General features: G+C 36.0%; 1 pseudogene; it reads left to right on the top strand.

Annotated features, from left to right (window-relative positions):
- The window catches only part of LOC109064090, a 58270-nt pseudogene that overhangs the window by 30608 nt on the left and 12953 nt on the right, over positions 1–14709 (top strand).

The raw sequence follows: 14709 nt of genomic DNA on the forward strand, positions 1-14709 counted from the left end.
ATATTTATTATTATTATTTTATTAAAATTACTTTTATATATTTTAGTACTTCAGCTTAAAACAAAAATGATAAATGTTGTCTTGGAAAATATTAGAAATTATGTAATTTTACATTTTATTTTATTTTATTTTAGTTAATGTTTAATTATTTCAGATAACAAAAATATTTGTTATGGTTTTAGTTTTAGTATTAGTTAACAATAATAACCCTGATTCACTCTTACAACAAGACATTTGTGACCCTGGACCACAAAACCAGTCATAAGGGTCAATTTAAAAAAAAAATGAATAAATAATCTTAATAAATAAGCTTTCCATGGATGTATGGTTTGTTAGAATCAGACCATATTTAGCCGAGATACAACTATTTAAAAATCTGGAACCTTTGAGGGTGCAAAAAAATTAATAAATCAAAATATTGAGAAAAATCACCTTTAAAGTTGTCCAAATGAATTCTTAGCGATGCATATTACTAAACAAAAATTAAGTTTTAATATATTTACAGTAGGAAATTTACAAAATATCTTCATGGATCATGATCTTTACTTAATATCCTAATGATTTTTGGCATAAAAGAAAAATTTATAATTTTGACCCATACAATGTATTTTTGGCTATTGCTACAAATATACCCCAGAGACTTAAGACTGCTTTTGTGCTCCAGGGTCACATTTGTTATCACTTACAAACAGCGGTACATAAAACACAGCTTTAGTATTTCTTCAGAGTAGAAATGAATCTAAATTGACTATGAGCTTACTGAATTAATTCTCTAGCATTTATCACCGGAGATCCAGAGAGTTTGTTAGGAAACTGTTCCATTAAGAATGCAGTGTAATATTTATTACCTCACATCTGCCGTGCTGCATGACACAGACAGGCTTGTGCATGAGAACTGATGGTGTTTCTCTCGAAAGTGCTGGGATTTTGAGACTGCTGTTGTGTGTTCTGATGGGGTCCAGCTCCGTGACCCGGTCCTGTCCGAGATGGGAACACCAACCAGAGAAACACAGCTCCGCCTGGAGCACGACAGGAGGATGAGAGACAGCTTCACTTCATCCATCACTCAGGTACATTACTGAAAACTGACTCGAAACTGAACCCACTACAGTATTATCTGCTGTAGAGTGGCATTACTGATTCAGTTGTATTAGTCTCATCTGTAAAGCTGCTCTTCTCATGAAATAATGTGTAATTGTATGAAGCAATATAGAAGTAAATATGACTTAACATGATTTACTTTTAGAAACAGGATCAGACCTACTGTACAAGTCATCAGTTCAAAAGCTCTTCACGGGTGAAACTGATGTTAAAAATAGTAGCTTGCCCTGGATAGACAGTATACCAGACCCAAAACATGGACTATAAGTACAGTATAACTAGCTGACTAGTCTGTATAACCATTAAGTCATAGCAGCTTAACCCTGTAAAGTGTGACATTTGAAATAATAGCCAAAAAGTTTTTATTATTATTATTTATTTTTTTATTTTTTTATGGGACAGTTTATTGAATGTTCAGACATTTAAAAAAAAAAATGTTTGCAAATGTGTTTTTAATGAGTATCGTATTTGATCCATCAGGCTTCAATGGCTTATATAGTGAGAATATGGTTGAAAAAATGCTGATATTTATATGATTAAAAAGTGATGCAATTCTGATGCTTGTCATGTAAATCAATGTGATTTTTATGACATGAAATAAATGTCAGTCAGCACTCTATATCTCAAATAATGTCTTAGCAAGATGATATTTAAATGATTAGTTTTATGATCAAACTTATAATACAATGATGATTGAGAGATGATCAAATACATGTTACTCAAAAGCCTGTTGATCTCACATTTGAACATGACTTTTGTAAAAAAAAAAAAAAAAAAAAAACATGATGTCTGGATAATGAAGTAAATCAATTCATCAGTTGAATACGTTTTCATCTTAAAATATTACTGACAAGCTCAAAGGTATTCTTATTTTTACTTTATAAAATTGTAAAGATTTGACTGCAAAAAGACACGTGAAGCACAAGCTGAAGGAGGACGTTTGTACAAATCCTACAAATTGTATTGTACATCCTTATAGAAATTAAGTGGACTATATAGGGTCAGTACAGTTATTAGAACTAGTTACTGCTTTATTGCTAGTCCAAGATGGTTTACCAGCCTAGCTAGATCCCCACTAACTTTTAGTCTGGCTAATTATCCACCTAAACTAGTTTAGTCCAGCTAGCAATTATATTTTTAGATGGTTTTTCTATGAAAGATCATCCACATGATCTTTCATAGTTTTATTGCTCTCTATAAAAAGCATGCATCTGTCTTATGTCATAATAATAACAAGTTTATTAACCATAACTCTTTGTTGAATGCTTTGGCTTGTGCAGGAGGAGGAGAGGAGGCGAGCCGAGGCCCGGCGAGGACTCGAGCTGCAGGGACTCCAATCTCACGAGCCGACATGGCCACAGGAAAGAGTCCTGCTGCAACAGGAAGTGAGGTTGTTCCGCCACAATATGGTCATTGTCTACATGAAGCTGCGCTGGATCCTGATGCACTGGAGGCTCGGCCGCAGGACGGATGGACTGGAGGAGGGAGCGCATGCTGAGGCGAGCGGTTCCACAATAACTATAGTTGACCAGATGAGTTTTTATGAGATTTACCCATTGCATCTATAAAAAGTAAAAAAAAAAAAAAAAAAAAAAAACGTTACATTTGGTCATTTACCCAATCATGCTTTATTATATATAAAGTTTTTTTTTTGCACCTTTGATTATTTCTGGACAATGCATTAATAATGCTAAAGTATTTATGTACTTTTATTGTATGTATTTACAGATACAGTACATGAATGCTTTTTACATATATATATAAATAAATAATAATAATATAAAAGACTAATTTTTTTTACATAAAACTAAAACTATCTAAAAAATAAGCATTATATAAATTAAATAAAATGTATTATATTTTGTTTCAGTTTTAGTTTTATATAAAATGTTTAGTTTTGTTTTATTTTTATTTTATATTAAGTTTTGATTAAAAAAAAACAAACAAAAATAATAAACTCAAAAAAAAAAAAAAAAAAATGAATAATGTGAAGTTTGCATTTCTGATGAGTTCTTGTAGATGTGTCACTACTTCTTTTTGTTTTTATTAGATATATTTGTCTCTTTCATGGCAGTCGGTCGTCTGATGAACCATAGTGTGAATTAGTGTGAGCACATGTTGTATGATTTTTCATTTCACAATCCATCTGTCATATCTACAACAGCAGCTGTTGCTTTCTGAAGCACAACGAAATTTAACAGTGACGCTTAAGAACATTTCCAGTGCAGGAATATTAGGTAGACTGAAATGATTTAACAGCATCTTAATACATCATTATTTCTCAAACAGTAAAAGAGTGGCACTAGCAACACCAAGATCACGGGTTTGATTTCCAGGGAATGTTTGAACTCAATAAATCTGTACTTTGAGTGCTTTAGATAGAAGCAAATTGTCAGTAAATTTAAAAATAGGCTAAATACATACATTAAAGTACATTAGTAAGTCGGTACTTTAGCATAATTAATGCATAATCCAGTAATACAGGTATCACAGGTTAAAAAATAATAATTTTAGTAATAGTAAAAACACACACACACACACACACACACAAAATCACTTTATACATTTAATATTGCATAGATTTTTTCATAGATGTTTTTATAGTATAGTATTTTATAGAATAGGTGAATCTCATAAAAAATAAAACTGTTCAACCCAAAATAAAAAAAAGGAGAAAGAATGTAGAAAGAAATTATATTTTAAGCCTGTTTTAAGACATTACAAGATTTTGTAATATAAGAAATAAAAGTTATTTTATTTTAATCTTTATTTTTGTTTAGTATATTTAGGTTTAGTTTTTTATATTAAAACATATTTTGTTTTATCAAATTTGTTTTTGTTTAATTTTATTTGTATTAATTTTTTTTTTTTTTACTCTAAACATTTTCTCTGCTTGCTCTCTTATTTTTTCTTCAGTATGAACGATTGGAGAACATTCCAGAACTGGGCATTATGGTCGACCAGGGTGATGGAGAGACGGAGAGGGAAGACAAAGTGTGCACCCAAATCACAGGAAGTGACCTCACAGAGCCCAGCCCCCTCCTGCTGTCACCAGAGAGATTCCAGTACCAGAAACTGGTAAAAATACCACAGAAACACATTTTGCAATGAAAATAATGTCACAGGGATTCACACACTATTTTATTTTGTTTTGTTTTATTTTATTTTATTAACAGGAAATATCGAGACTCACAAAAATTAGACACAACAAAAACACCTCATCACTTTTCATGATTTACATTAATTTAACTATATATTGATCTAAAGTCATCAGTATATAGTAAAACTGTATAGTAATTAGTTATTTTTTTTTTGTTATTTTTATTATGACAGCAACATATCCATCAAACATGTGAAAGTATGGTCTGTAACAGGATTGTATTTCTACAATTTTAATAAGTGTCAAATCCAAGCAAATTTATATTCTATGGCAAATCAAATTAATTGTAAAGTTTAGTTTACATTTCATTCCAATACAGTTTTAAATATATTTGCATTTATTCATTTAGCAGATGATTTTATCCAAATAAAAATGAGGAAAACAAGAAGCAATTCATTTTAAGCAGGCAAAATCCCAAGAAGTGCTGTAATAATCCACAGTGTTTAGACATTATTTGGGATGAGGGATTGGTGTTAATCATATTTATCCTTTTGTATATTAAACAAACTATAGGGGGAAAAAATTGTGCTCGTGATAGTTCACCTTAAAATCTCTCTTCTCTGCGTTCTGTAGTAAATATTAAATCAGAGTAAATGTTTCAGCAGCAGTGCCTGTTTGCTCCATATAAAGCAGTAAACCTTCTCTCAGCTCTAGTCTATTATTTAACCGCTCTAAGTGCAGGAGTTTGTAAACACTTTAGTTTTACAAATCATTAAAAGCTGCCACAATCTCTTGTTTTCTCGGCATGCATAGGGTTTTGAATGAATTTCAGTAGAAGTCATTTGTTCTGAACAAACACTTCTAACACGAATAAACTTAAATACAACATATCTAAAACATTCTGCTGTGCTGACGAAGCTTACATACTACTGAGGGAAGATATGGTCCTTAGTAAGATATTGGTTTATTGAACCGTCACTCATTGGACATTACTGTTAAAGTGTTATTTCTGCACCACTGGCTGCACTCAATTAAAATGCAGCATTTCAATAAATGGTGTATTAGAAATGTAAATTTTTTTGCAATTCTGTTTATTGCCACAGAAATTGCACACTTTGTCTTTAAACTTATGAGGGATTTGATATTAATGTGCTCACAAATCTCATTAACACTCACTTAGTTTAAACAGGACAAATTATTGTGACTCAATAATGACAGCACTGTTTCTTTAATTAAAGCTGCTTAGGAGCTTCGCCGCATTTACTGCAAACCATGAAAAGATTGAAGTGCTGCTTCACTTTGGTTCATATTGTAGGCATATCTCGGGCATTGTTAGAGTTAATATACTAGTTGATAAATAATCGCCGAAGCTGGTTTTTACTCACATTTGGCGATTGGCAAGTATTAATGATCTGAGCTGCTGTTAGCATTCATTTTATAGCTCTACTCTCTTACTGGATGACAACTAGTGACTCATTTGTGTCATTCTTGAAACATCTAAGACGAAGTTGATACTTAAACTGAGAACTCAGTCAAGCTATAGTAACACTGTGGTCTGTGTGTGCAGGCGGGTGACAGTCGGCGGGTGCTGCATGCGCTGCGCTCTCTGCTGGAGGAGCTCAGGGCGGAGCTCCGCGAGGAGGCCCAGCGGCGCTGCCAGCTGCAGCAGACGTTAGCCAATGAGAGAGCGGCGTGGGAGATACAGTGCGCTGAAATGAGGAGTCACGTCACCCAGGTACAGAAACAAACCTTACATCACAGCAGAATCACCTGTGAACGGCAGTACAGCACCTAAAACCTGACTGCTGTCTACATAGGGAGCATCCTAAGTGACTAAACTCGATCGCTCTACATCACATCAACTTTATTAATGGTCACTCACTCATTCACGAGTCTGGTATTGAGCACAAACTATTATATATATAAAAATAGTTACTTTTTAATAAAATGGAAAAATATTAATGCTGTGGTTTTAAAATAAGAATAAAAAATATTATTAATATTAAAAATATTTACACTCCCAATAAAAAGTTTAGGGGAATTAGAAAGAAATCAATACATTTATTAAGCAAAGATACATTAAGTTGATCAAAAGTGACAGTAAAGACCTTTAAGACAAATTAATGGTGTCCTTTGAAATTTGTTTGCATCAAAGAATCATGAAACGAAAAATGTATCACAGTTTCCATAAAAATATGAAGCAGTACACCTTTTTTTTTAAATCAGAAATGTTTCTTGAGCAGCAAATCAGCATATTAGGATGATTTCTGAAGATCATGTGACACTGAAGACTGAGTAATGATGCTGAAAAGGAGGGTCGGTTCTTAACAGCTATAGAAAGGTGGGCTGGCGGATATCCTGGGGGGGGCATAGAATATCATGCACTTTCACAACAAAATAAACTTGTTTTCTTTGAATAATAATAATAATAATAATAAAAAACTATGTTTTCTCTTTCTCTGTATCATCGTTTCTACACTGGTAATTTTTTCAACCAACTTTTTTATTTATACCAAACAAGCCCATAATCATATCTAGAGCATTAGGGGGACTATTGTTTTGACAATATTAAGACCAGACCACTTTGGTAATGGTAAAGGAACTAAATAAATAAGATTTTTTTGTAAAGTAATCAATCTGAACTGCAAATAATACTTTTATTTTAAAATATGCACCGATTCAATTTTAGTTGTATTCCTAATATGTAGAAAACGCAAGACAACAATCACAATAATTATGAATTACATGAATCACGTAAATGACAGTCCAACTTTCAATCCAAAACGGCGGAATTTGACAAAAAAAAGTCTGTTTGTATCACTGGATGATAAAGTCTAGCTGACTGTTGCTATAGTAAGTAATTCTTACATCCAACATTAACAGCAAGTCGAAAGGAGTAGGCTTTCAACTGTATAGCCTACAAACTCCCCGCAATAGCGTGCAAATATTTCTGCCCGTTTTCGCTCATTGTCAGCCTCTGCTTTTCTGCAACAGTCTGAAGCCTCCGCGTGAATTCAGCGCACCTTACATTCAGCTAATAAAATAAATATGCTGAAATTTTCTGGATTTATTTTATGTGGTGTTTGTTCAGTCTCAAGCTATAGCTTAAAACTTCTGAAAAATACAGTCCGCTTCAGATTAGCTTTAACATTTGCACAACAAATTTAACGTCACCTTTATCGAATTCTGATTGGGTGGGCAAGACAGTAATTTGGGTGCCATGCCTGGAGCCGGCCCTGCTGAAAAAGCTAGAGGCCCGTCAGCTATGCATCACAGAAATAAATTACATTTGAAAATATGTTAAAAATATTTCTTGTTTTTACTGTATCAAAAAAAAAAAATCATTGAAACAGTAATGTAAATAGCATTTTAAAAAAATAAACAAATAAACATTAATCAATTTTATCAATGTCCAAGGTGACTTTCTAAAAGGTCAGACTAGTGAAATTCGTTCTTGTCATAAAACTGATTTTTGTCCTCATAAAAACTGACATAAATCTAGTTAAGCAGCATCTGCTAAGATGTTAAGCATCTGCAGTGCCATGTGTTGCTTTCGGCTCTCAGTGACTTGTGTGCTATTTTTGTGTCCGTAAGTTAAGGAGTGTCTTTAAATAGCCTGCTATATTTATGCGGTGGTGCAATACGGCCGTCAAATACAGTCATGGTCTATTAAAAGAAAGCAGATGTCAGAGGAGCCCTGCTCATTCAGACAGTGAGTAGATTTAGGAACATCTGGCTAGACATGCAAAGAAGGTGTATCTGGACTATCCTGCACTAGGTTTTCTGCATTTAATTTTGGCTATTTGGCAAACTTACACTCTAAGTGTATATTTACAGTTGCTATTTAGCTATGCAGAGTCCTATTTGAGTGTGTTTGTATGGCTGTGTTCAGAATTGAACACTCACATACTGCTGATTCCATTCTTTGCAGTATACACTATGTACTGTATACTAAACATTCTATCTATCTATCTATCTATCTATCTATCTATCTATCTATCTATCTATCTATCTATCTATCTATCTATCTATCTATCTATCTATCTATCTATCTATCATCTATCTATCTATCTATCTATCTATCTATCTATCTAGTCTATCTATCTATCTATCTATCTAGCATTTAACAAATAGCAGTTCACCGAATGCAAAAAAAAAAAAATAATAATCATTAGTATTTATTAGACATTATTGTTAATACTAATAATTACAAATAATATATGCATATTTGCATATTTAATTCAGTGAGTGTTATAATAATAATAATAATAATAATAATAATAATAATAATAATAATAAAAGTCATTATTATTATTATATGGCTAGATTGTTTTCATATGATGTCAGTAAGTTGCATGTTTAAGTCAGCAAGTTTAGTAATACTAGTATTATTGATGATAATAATAATAATAGTAATAGATTAATAGTAATAATAAATGCTAATGATAAAATGTTGTCATATAATGTCAGGAAGTTGTATGTTTATTTCATTAAATAAAAAAAATAATAATAATAATTATAATAAAAATAGCCCCTTAATAAATGATAATATGATGTCAATAATTTGCATGTTTAATTCATAAACATATTAGAAATAAATATGGTTATTTCACATTTTTAATCCATTGTTTACACTAAAAACCCAGAAGTTGATGTTATAAATCACAGCTGTAATTGCGGTTCATTTGTCGTAGTGTAAATGGGAGGTCCAGTGTAGTGCATTTAATAATGGGAATGTGTGGTATTATTCGGTTTTGTTCTGTGTATACATATAATTTGCATATTGTGCATGCTCTGCAAGACTGTAGTTTGCCATTTCAAAGATTTATTTATATTGGCATTTATTCTTTTCCTTGTCTGCAGCTGCAGGATATGAGAGGTGAGTCTGCAGGCGCAGTCGCAGATGAAGGTGCAGACTCTGCAGACGTGTTACAGCAGGAGCGGGAGGAAACAGCGCCGCTTGCTGGCCGACAGTCACAGCACGGCACTGGAGCTGCGCTGGAAACTGCAGCATGGAGCGAAAAGCGCTGGACCCGTGTGAGGAATGACCTACTGGAGCGGTTCGAGAAAGAGAGACAGGAGTGGGACCGCAGCTTACGGGAAATGTACCACAAGATGGAAAAGGTCCGGGGCCAAAATCCTGCTTATTTCACTCATGCACATTCAATACACGGTAGACAAGACATTTACAGTACAGTAACAGCATTCAAAAGTTCTGTAGCACTTAATACAATACAGAATGTGTCAAAGCAGCTTCACACATATAAACCGGAAAATAGCAGAATCAATAATGGAAACTCATTATTTCAATATTTCATGATATAATCCACTGTATTCAGCATCTCAGAGCAGCTTAGTTCACAATAAATGCATAAAACATGTATTTGGTAATGCAACATGCATGAGGTTCACTTTATTTACACATTTACAACATTTGAAAATCAAAATCTTAATAAAAATAAAAAATACCTAAATATTAGTATTGTAACTTGTAGTGTAAAGAAAGTATAATTGTTAAATATAGATTTTTTTATTGTAATTTACAATAGTAATATATTTCTGTATTAATTTCTAATAGTGCTGTCAAATAATTAATCACGATTAATCACGCATCCAAAAAAGTTTATTGTTTACATAATATATGTGTGTGTAATTTGTATATTTATTATGTATATATAAAAGAACACACATACAGTATATATATTTTGAAAATATTTACATGTATATATATTTATATTCATTTAATTTATATTAAATATAAATATATTTATTATATAAACATAAAATATTTTTCTTAAATATATACATGCATGTGTCTGTATTTATATATACATAATAAATATACACAGTACATACACATATATTATGTAAACAAAAACTTTTATTTTGGATGCGATTAATCGTTTGACAGCACTAATTTCTAATAATAAAAGTTAAATATCATAATATATTATAACTAAAATTATTATTATTATTACATTTGATTGGGTTCCAACTACAAAGTCAAAATAAATCACTTTTAATAAAAGATTAAATGAACATGGGAATGTGTTGAATTATTTAAATATTAATTTATAATCTCAGGAGAGACTAAATGTAAATGTTTCACATCTAAGGGGTTCAGCCGGCCAAAAAAACCCCTGCCTTAGAAGATAGTTGCCTAAGACAGTTGGCAGCAAGACAGCTTACTAAGTCTTGAAACAAAGCCATCATCTCCTCTTCTCCACCCCAGATGCAGAAAGACGTTGTTCAGTCAGAAGGAGGCGCAGCACATGTATTCTCTCCTCAGGAGAGCCCCTGTAGGGCTCCTAGATCTCCACGCTCCCCCTGCACAGCCGCACACACACGCTCCCACTCTGACTCGGAGGCCACGCTGGAGGAGAAGGGGGCGATGGGCAGACCCAGACCCTTTGAGGGACACCGGCCCCCAGAGAGCCTGTTCCTGGATGCCCTTTCTCTGGATCCTCTGAGTGAAGCCGAGGTGCCTCCTCCATCACGTCTTGAGAGCGAAAAGAGGTTCCCTCACCTGAAGGAAGTAAGAGACAGAGTAAGACAATAAGTACACACTACACGATAGGGCACATTGTTTTTATCATGCAATTTTTTTTTTCTTCTTCTTGAGGTCGGCTCATAATATCAGTCGATTTTTTTTTCATGGTCATTAGCCTCTCTCTGACCATTATTATTAAATATGCTGTTTTTGCTGCTGTAAATGAGTTCTGTATGTATATGACCTCTATTATGATTGGCTAACATCTTGGCATATGAAATGAGGAAGAATTATTACATAGCAAAACAATCTGCACTCAATGTACCACATAAATTCTTAAAGCAAGTTAACATTTTGTGGCTTTTTTTTAACTTATTGTTTCAGGCACTGAATGAGATTTCTGAGAGTGTGGATCCTGCCATTTACCCTGAAGAAGAGAAGAGTAGTGGCAGCCTACTCAGGTATTTTCTGTATGTTTATGAGTATGTGTGTTCTAGTCAATGCAAGTTTTGCTCTTCTCTCAGGAACCTAAAAGTGCTCTGAAGAATAGCAAAGCTTGACAAAACTTGAAAACAGCTACGTGAATAAACAAAATAATCTTATATTTCAAGACTGAACGATGTATAATATGATTAGGGTTAGTTTTTCATAATTATAAGTAGAATGGTGTTTACAATGATCAGAGATACCACAGTTTACTTCTAAAGGGGTTAGGTGTAAGATTTGTCAGTGTATAGTGATCCTAGCCTCAGAAAACATTGCTAATTTGCTTATTTTAAAATTGCGTGAATATAAAACCTGAGGTCTTTAGTTGCTGGTTTTGGTATCTGGCGGTGAACTCTTATGAGCCCAGGTTACTGACCCCCATGTCCATTTATCATTGCCCTTTTCAAAGGTCTCAACATTGTTTCAGTTACTGCTAATAAGCTTCAGTGTCTTTTCCTGGCCGTCTCACCTTGTACGGATCAATCATTTTCACTTTGCCCTTGTTTGAGCACAGGCTAACAGCTATGTTTAGACTGTGCTGTTGTTGCCATTTCAGCAACATCTCTGGAGAATTGTGAATGGAAAGGAATAGTTTAATCTCGGTAGACCAGAGATTATATGTGCCAGCAACAAAGGATAGATAACTTCATCAGTACACTGTATTGCTCTAATAAAGATACTTATCCTTTAGGCTTGACACATTAAATGGCTACCTATAGAGTGCTTTAAAGTATCATTGGCATGCTCCTGATGGAGCCATTTCCTATGGTCCAAGGGTACTATGTTCCAAAGTTCCCGTTTCCCAGGCTCCTATTTTATAGGGTTCTATGTTCTCCAGTTTCCGTGTTTTTAGGGATCTGTGTTACCCAGTCGTAGCATTCCATGTTCCTAGGGTCCCTAGTGTTCCCAGATCCCAAGATCCCCTATTTCCAGGCTCCTATGTTCTTAGGATTCTGTGTTCTCCAGTTTCCAGACTTCCATGTTTTTAGGGATCTGTGTTCTCCAGTTCCTAGTGTCCCATGTACCTAGGGTCCTAAGCCACCAGTTCCCAAGATCCCCTGTTCCCAGGCTCCCATGTTCCTAGGGGTTCTATGTTCCCCCCATTCCCAGGATCTTTTATTCACAAGGTTCTAAAATCCCCCCAGTTCTTAGGGTCTCATGTTCTCGAAGTTAGGGGGAGCATAGGGTTAGCTCTGAGAACATAGACTCCCTGGAGAAACAAAGACTGTTCCAAAAATTAAACAGCGACATTGTGCTGCGTATAATATACTTTCTTTGAGCACTGAGTCTATCCTTTGCACATAAAGCCATCATCCTTAATGAACTGCGTCAAAATATTTTCAAAATAATTACCAGATGCTGAACAAGTCAAGAGCAGTGTTAGTTACAATGTTTTTCAACACCAATGTAACTTTTTCATTAATTTTTGCCCCTGCAGGGCAAAGTCAGTTTGCTCCATGAGTGACTTTCCAGCGTTTGATGGACAGCTCCCCCTTTGCCTACCTGATAAGAGCAAGCCTGGCGAGCATGGACGGGATGATGTGACTCCTCCTCTCCCCTTTCACCAGATGACCTCAAATACATTGAGGAGTTCAATGGTAAGTCGTTGGGATCTGCCCACCAGCTCGCCTGGCTGCTTGACCCCATTCCTGGCCCCAGTAATCCCCTCTCCAGTGATGGAGGGCATGGCAGCAAAGGGCAGAATACCGAAGGGCAGAGTCTACTTCAGAAGCATATCCAGCCAGCATCTTGGTACCTGACCACCAGCGCTACCTTGGACCACAACACCCATGAGTAGCCCTGAGTACTGCCAAATGCTCCCACTCAGGGCAGCCCAGAGGGTGAACAGTTTGGGGTGCATGTCGTCTCCACAGTCCCATTTCGAGGGAGCGGTCTGCTCCAGGCCCCCCGACTGAGCAGGAGTTCTACATGTTCTCCAAAGTGACCAAAAGTAAAGGGAGGGGAGGTAGTAGGAGGTGCTGAGGAGGTGTTTGGGAGGAAGGTGGCCCATGTGATCTTAGGAGTCATTTGGAGGAAGGACTTTAGGCCTGGAGAACTCCCATCGGTTTGCGCTGCAGGTCGGGTATACCCATCATCATTAGAGCTGGAACTGTCACGGAATCTGAGTGACGACATTGAAGGAAAAGGCCGTTTTCCTGCCGGCATGCTCATCCGATCATCTGCATCCGGATCAAGCCCTCCGGAAAAGGCAGCTACAGGACATGGCATGCCAGACGAATGGTTTAACCCACACGGGGAACACAGACAACCCAGACTAATCAGTGGTGGGATTGCAAACAGAGGCTCTTCGCACCCTCACAAGCAGCCCTCACCGCTGTCTGACACCTACAAAGGAGGCTCCACGCTCCCCATCTCATCTCATCCAATCTCGTAGCCTGAGAAAGAACTGCAGTAATCTCCAGTCATACAAGCCAAGTTTGAATAGTGGCCCATGCTGTTCGCCGAAATACGGGTCACCCAAGCTCCAAAGGAAACCCTCTAATTCTGGCAAATCAGAACAACTCGCAATACGCCAAAATACGTGCTCCCACCCCAAATTTAACCACTGCCCATGCAGCAAAAAAAGGTACAACGAATCCGCTGTGGGCCCGTTCCACTACGACCAGAGACAGTCCCGTTCACACCACCATCAACGACGGCCTCCTCTCTCCAGCCTCTTCAACATCATCGACCCACCACTCCCATCGCTTTCGACCCCTTGCAGAAATTCAACAAGTCCCCAAGCCGCTCTCGTCCAACTGAAGTGGGGGCCTCTCAAGGCCCAGCAACGACCCCAAATCTCCTAGTGTTTTTGTGCTGCACAGGGGCCTTTGAGGAAACTCTCGGGGCCGGTCCCCAAGCCCTGTGGCAGGAGCTGATCGTAGAGACGCAAGGCGAGAAAACTCCAGAGGTGATTAGCATCAGACACAGACCTGTTCTGCTCCTCCAGGCTACACGCTAGCTGAGAGACCGCAGCAAGAATCTTGAATACTTCCCGAAATTACTGGAGCAGAGCTTTCAGAGAAGAAAAGGAAGCTTTCCACTTCATCTGCAACGGGGGCTCCGAACAAAACCGTGAGACACAGAGAAACCAGAATGTCTTGAGGTAATTGAGAGTGGTTTATTGAGGTCATTCTACCTAATTTAAGGAAGAACACTACATATGTTTTTTATAGCTCACAAGAATAAGTCAACTTGAAAAAATTGACCTTTACTTTCTTAATAGTTGTTCCCAGTCTTATTGTGCATGTGCACATGTTTGTCTTTGTAATTTGTCATCAAAATGAAGATTTTGTTACAAATTCCAGCTTTTGTGTTTCAGACTTTATTTCTCTTGGCAATCTGAGCACAGTGTGAGATATGTTAAGAGGTCTTCTGAAACTATATAGGAGAGACATAAGATTTCTGGGGTCTTTTTTAACAGGAGACCGAAGCAAATGTCTCCATTCGGTTCTAATCTCCATTGCTGGTCTAATAGACACAAATGAAATATTGAGATCTCATTTGTGATTTTGTTATTTCCTTCGGGTAC

This window comes from Cyprinus carpio, chromosome B2 (genome assembly GCF_018340385.1).
Source record: "Cyprinus carpio isolate SPL01 chromosome B2, ASM1834038v1, whole genome shotgun sequence".
Classification (NCBI taxonomy): domain Eukaryota; kingdom Metazoa; phylum Chordata; class Actinopteri; order Cypriniformes; family Cyprinidae; genus Cyprinus; species Cyprinus carpio.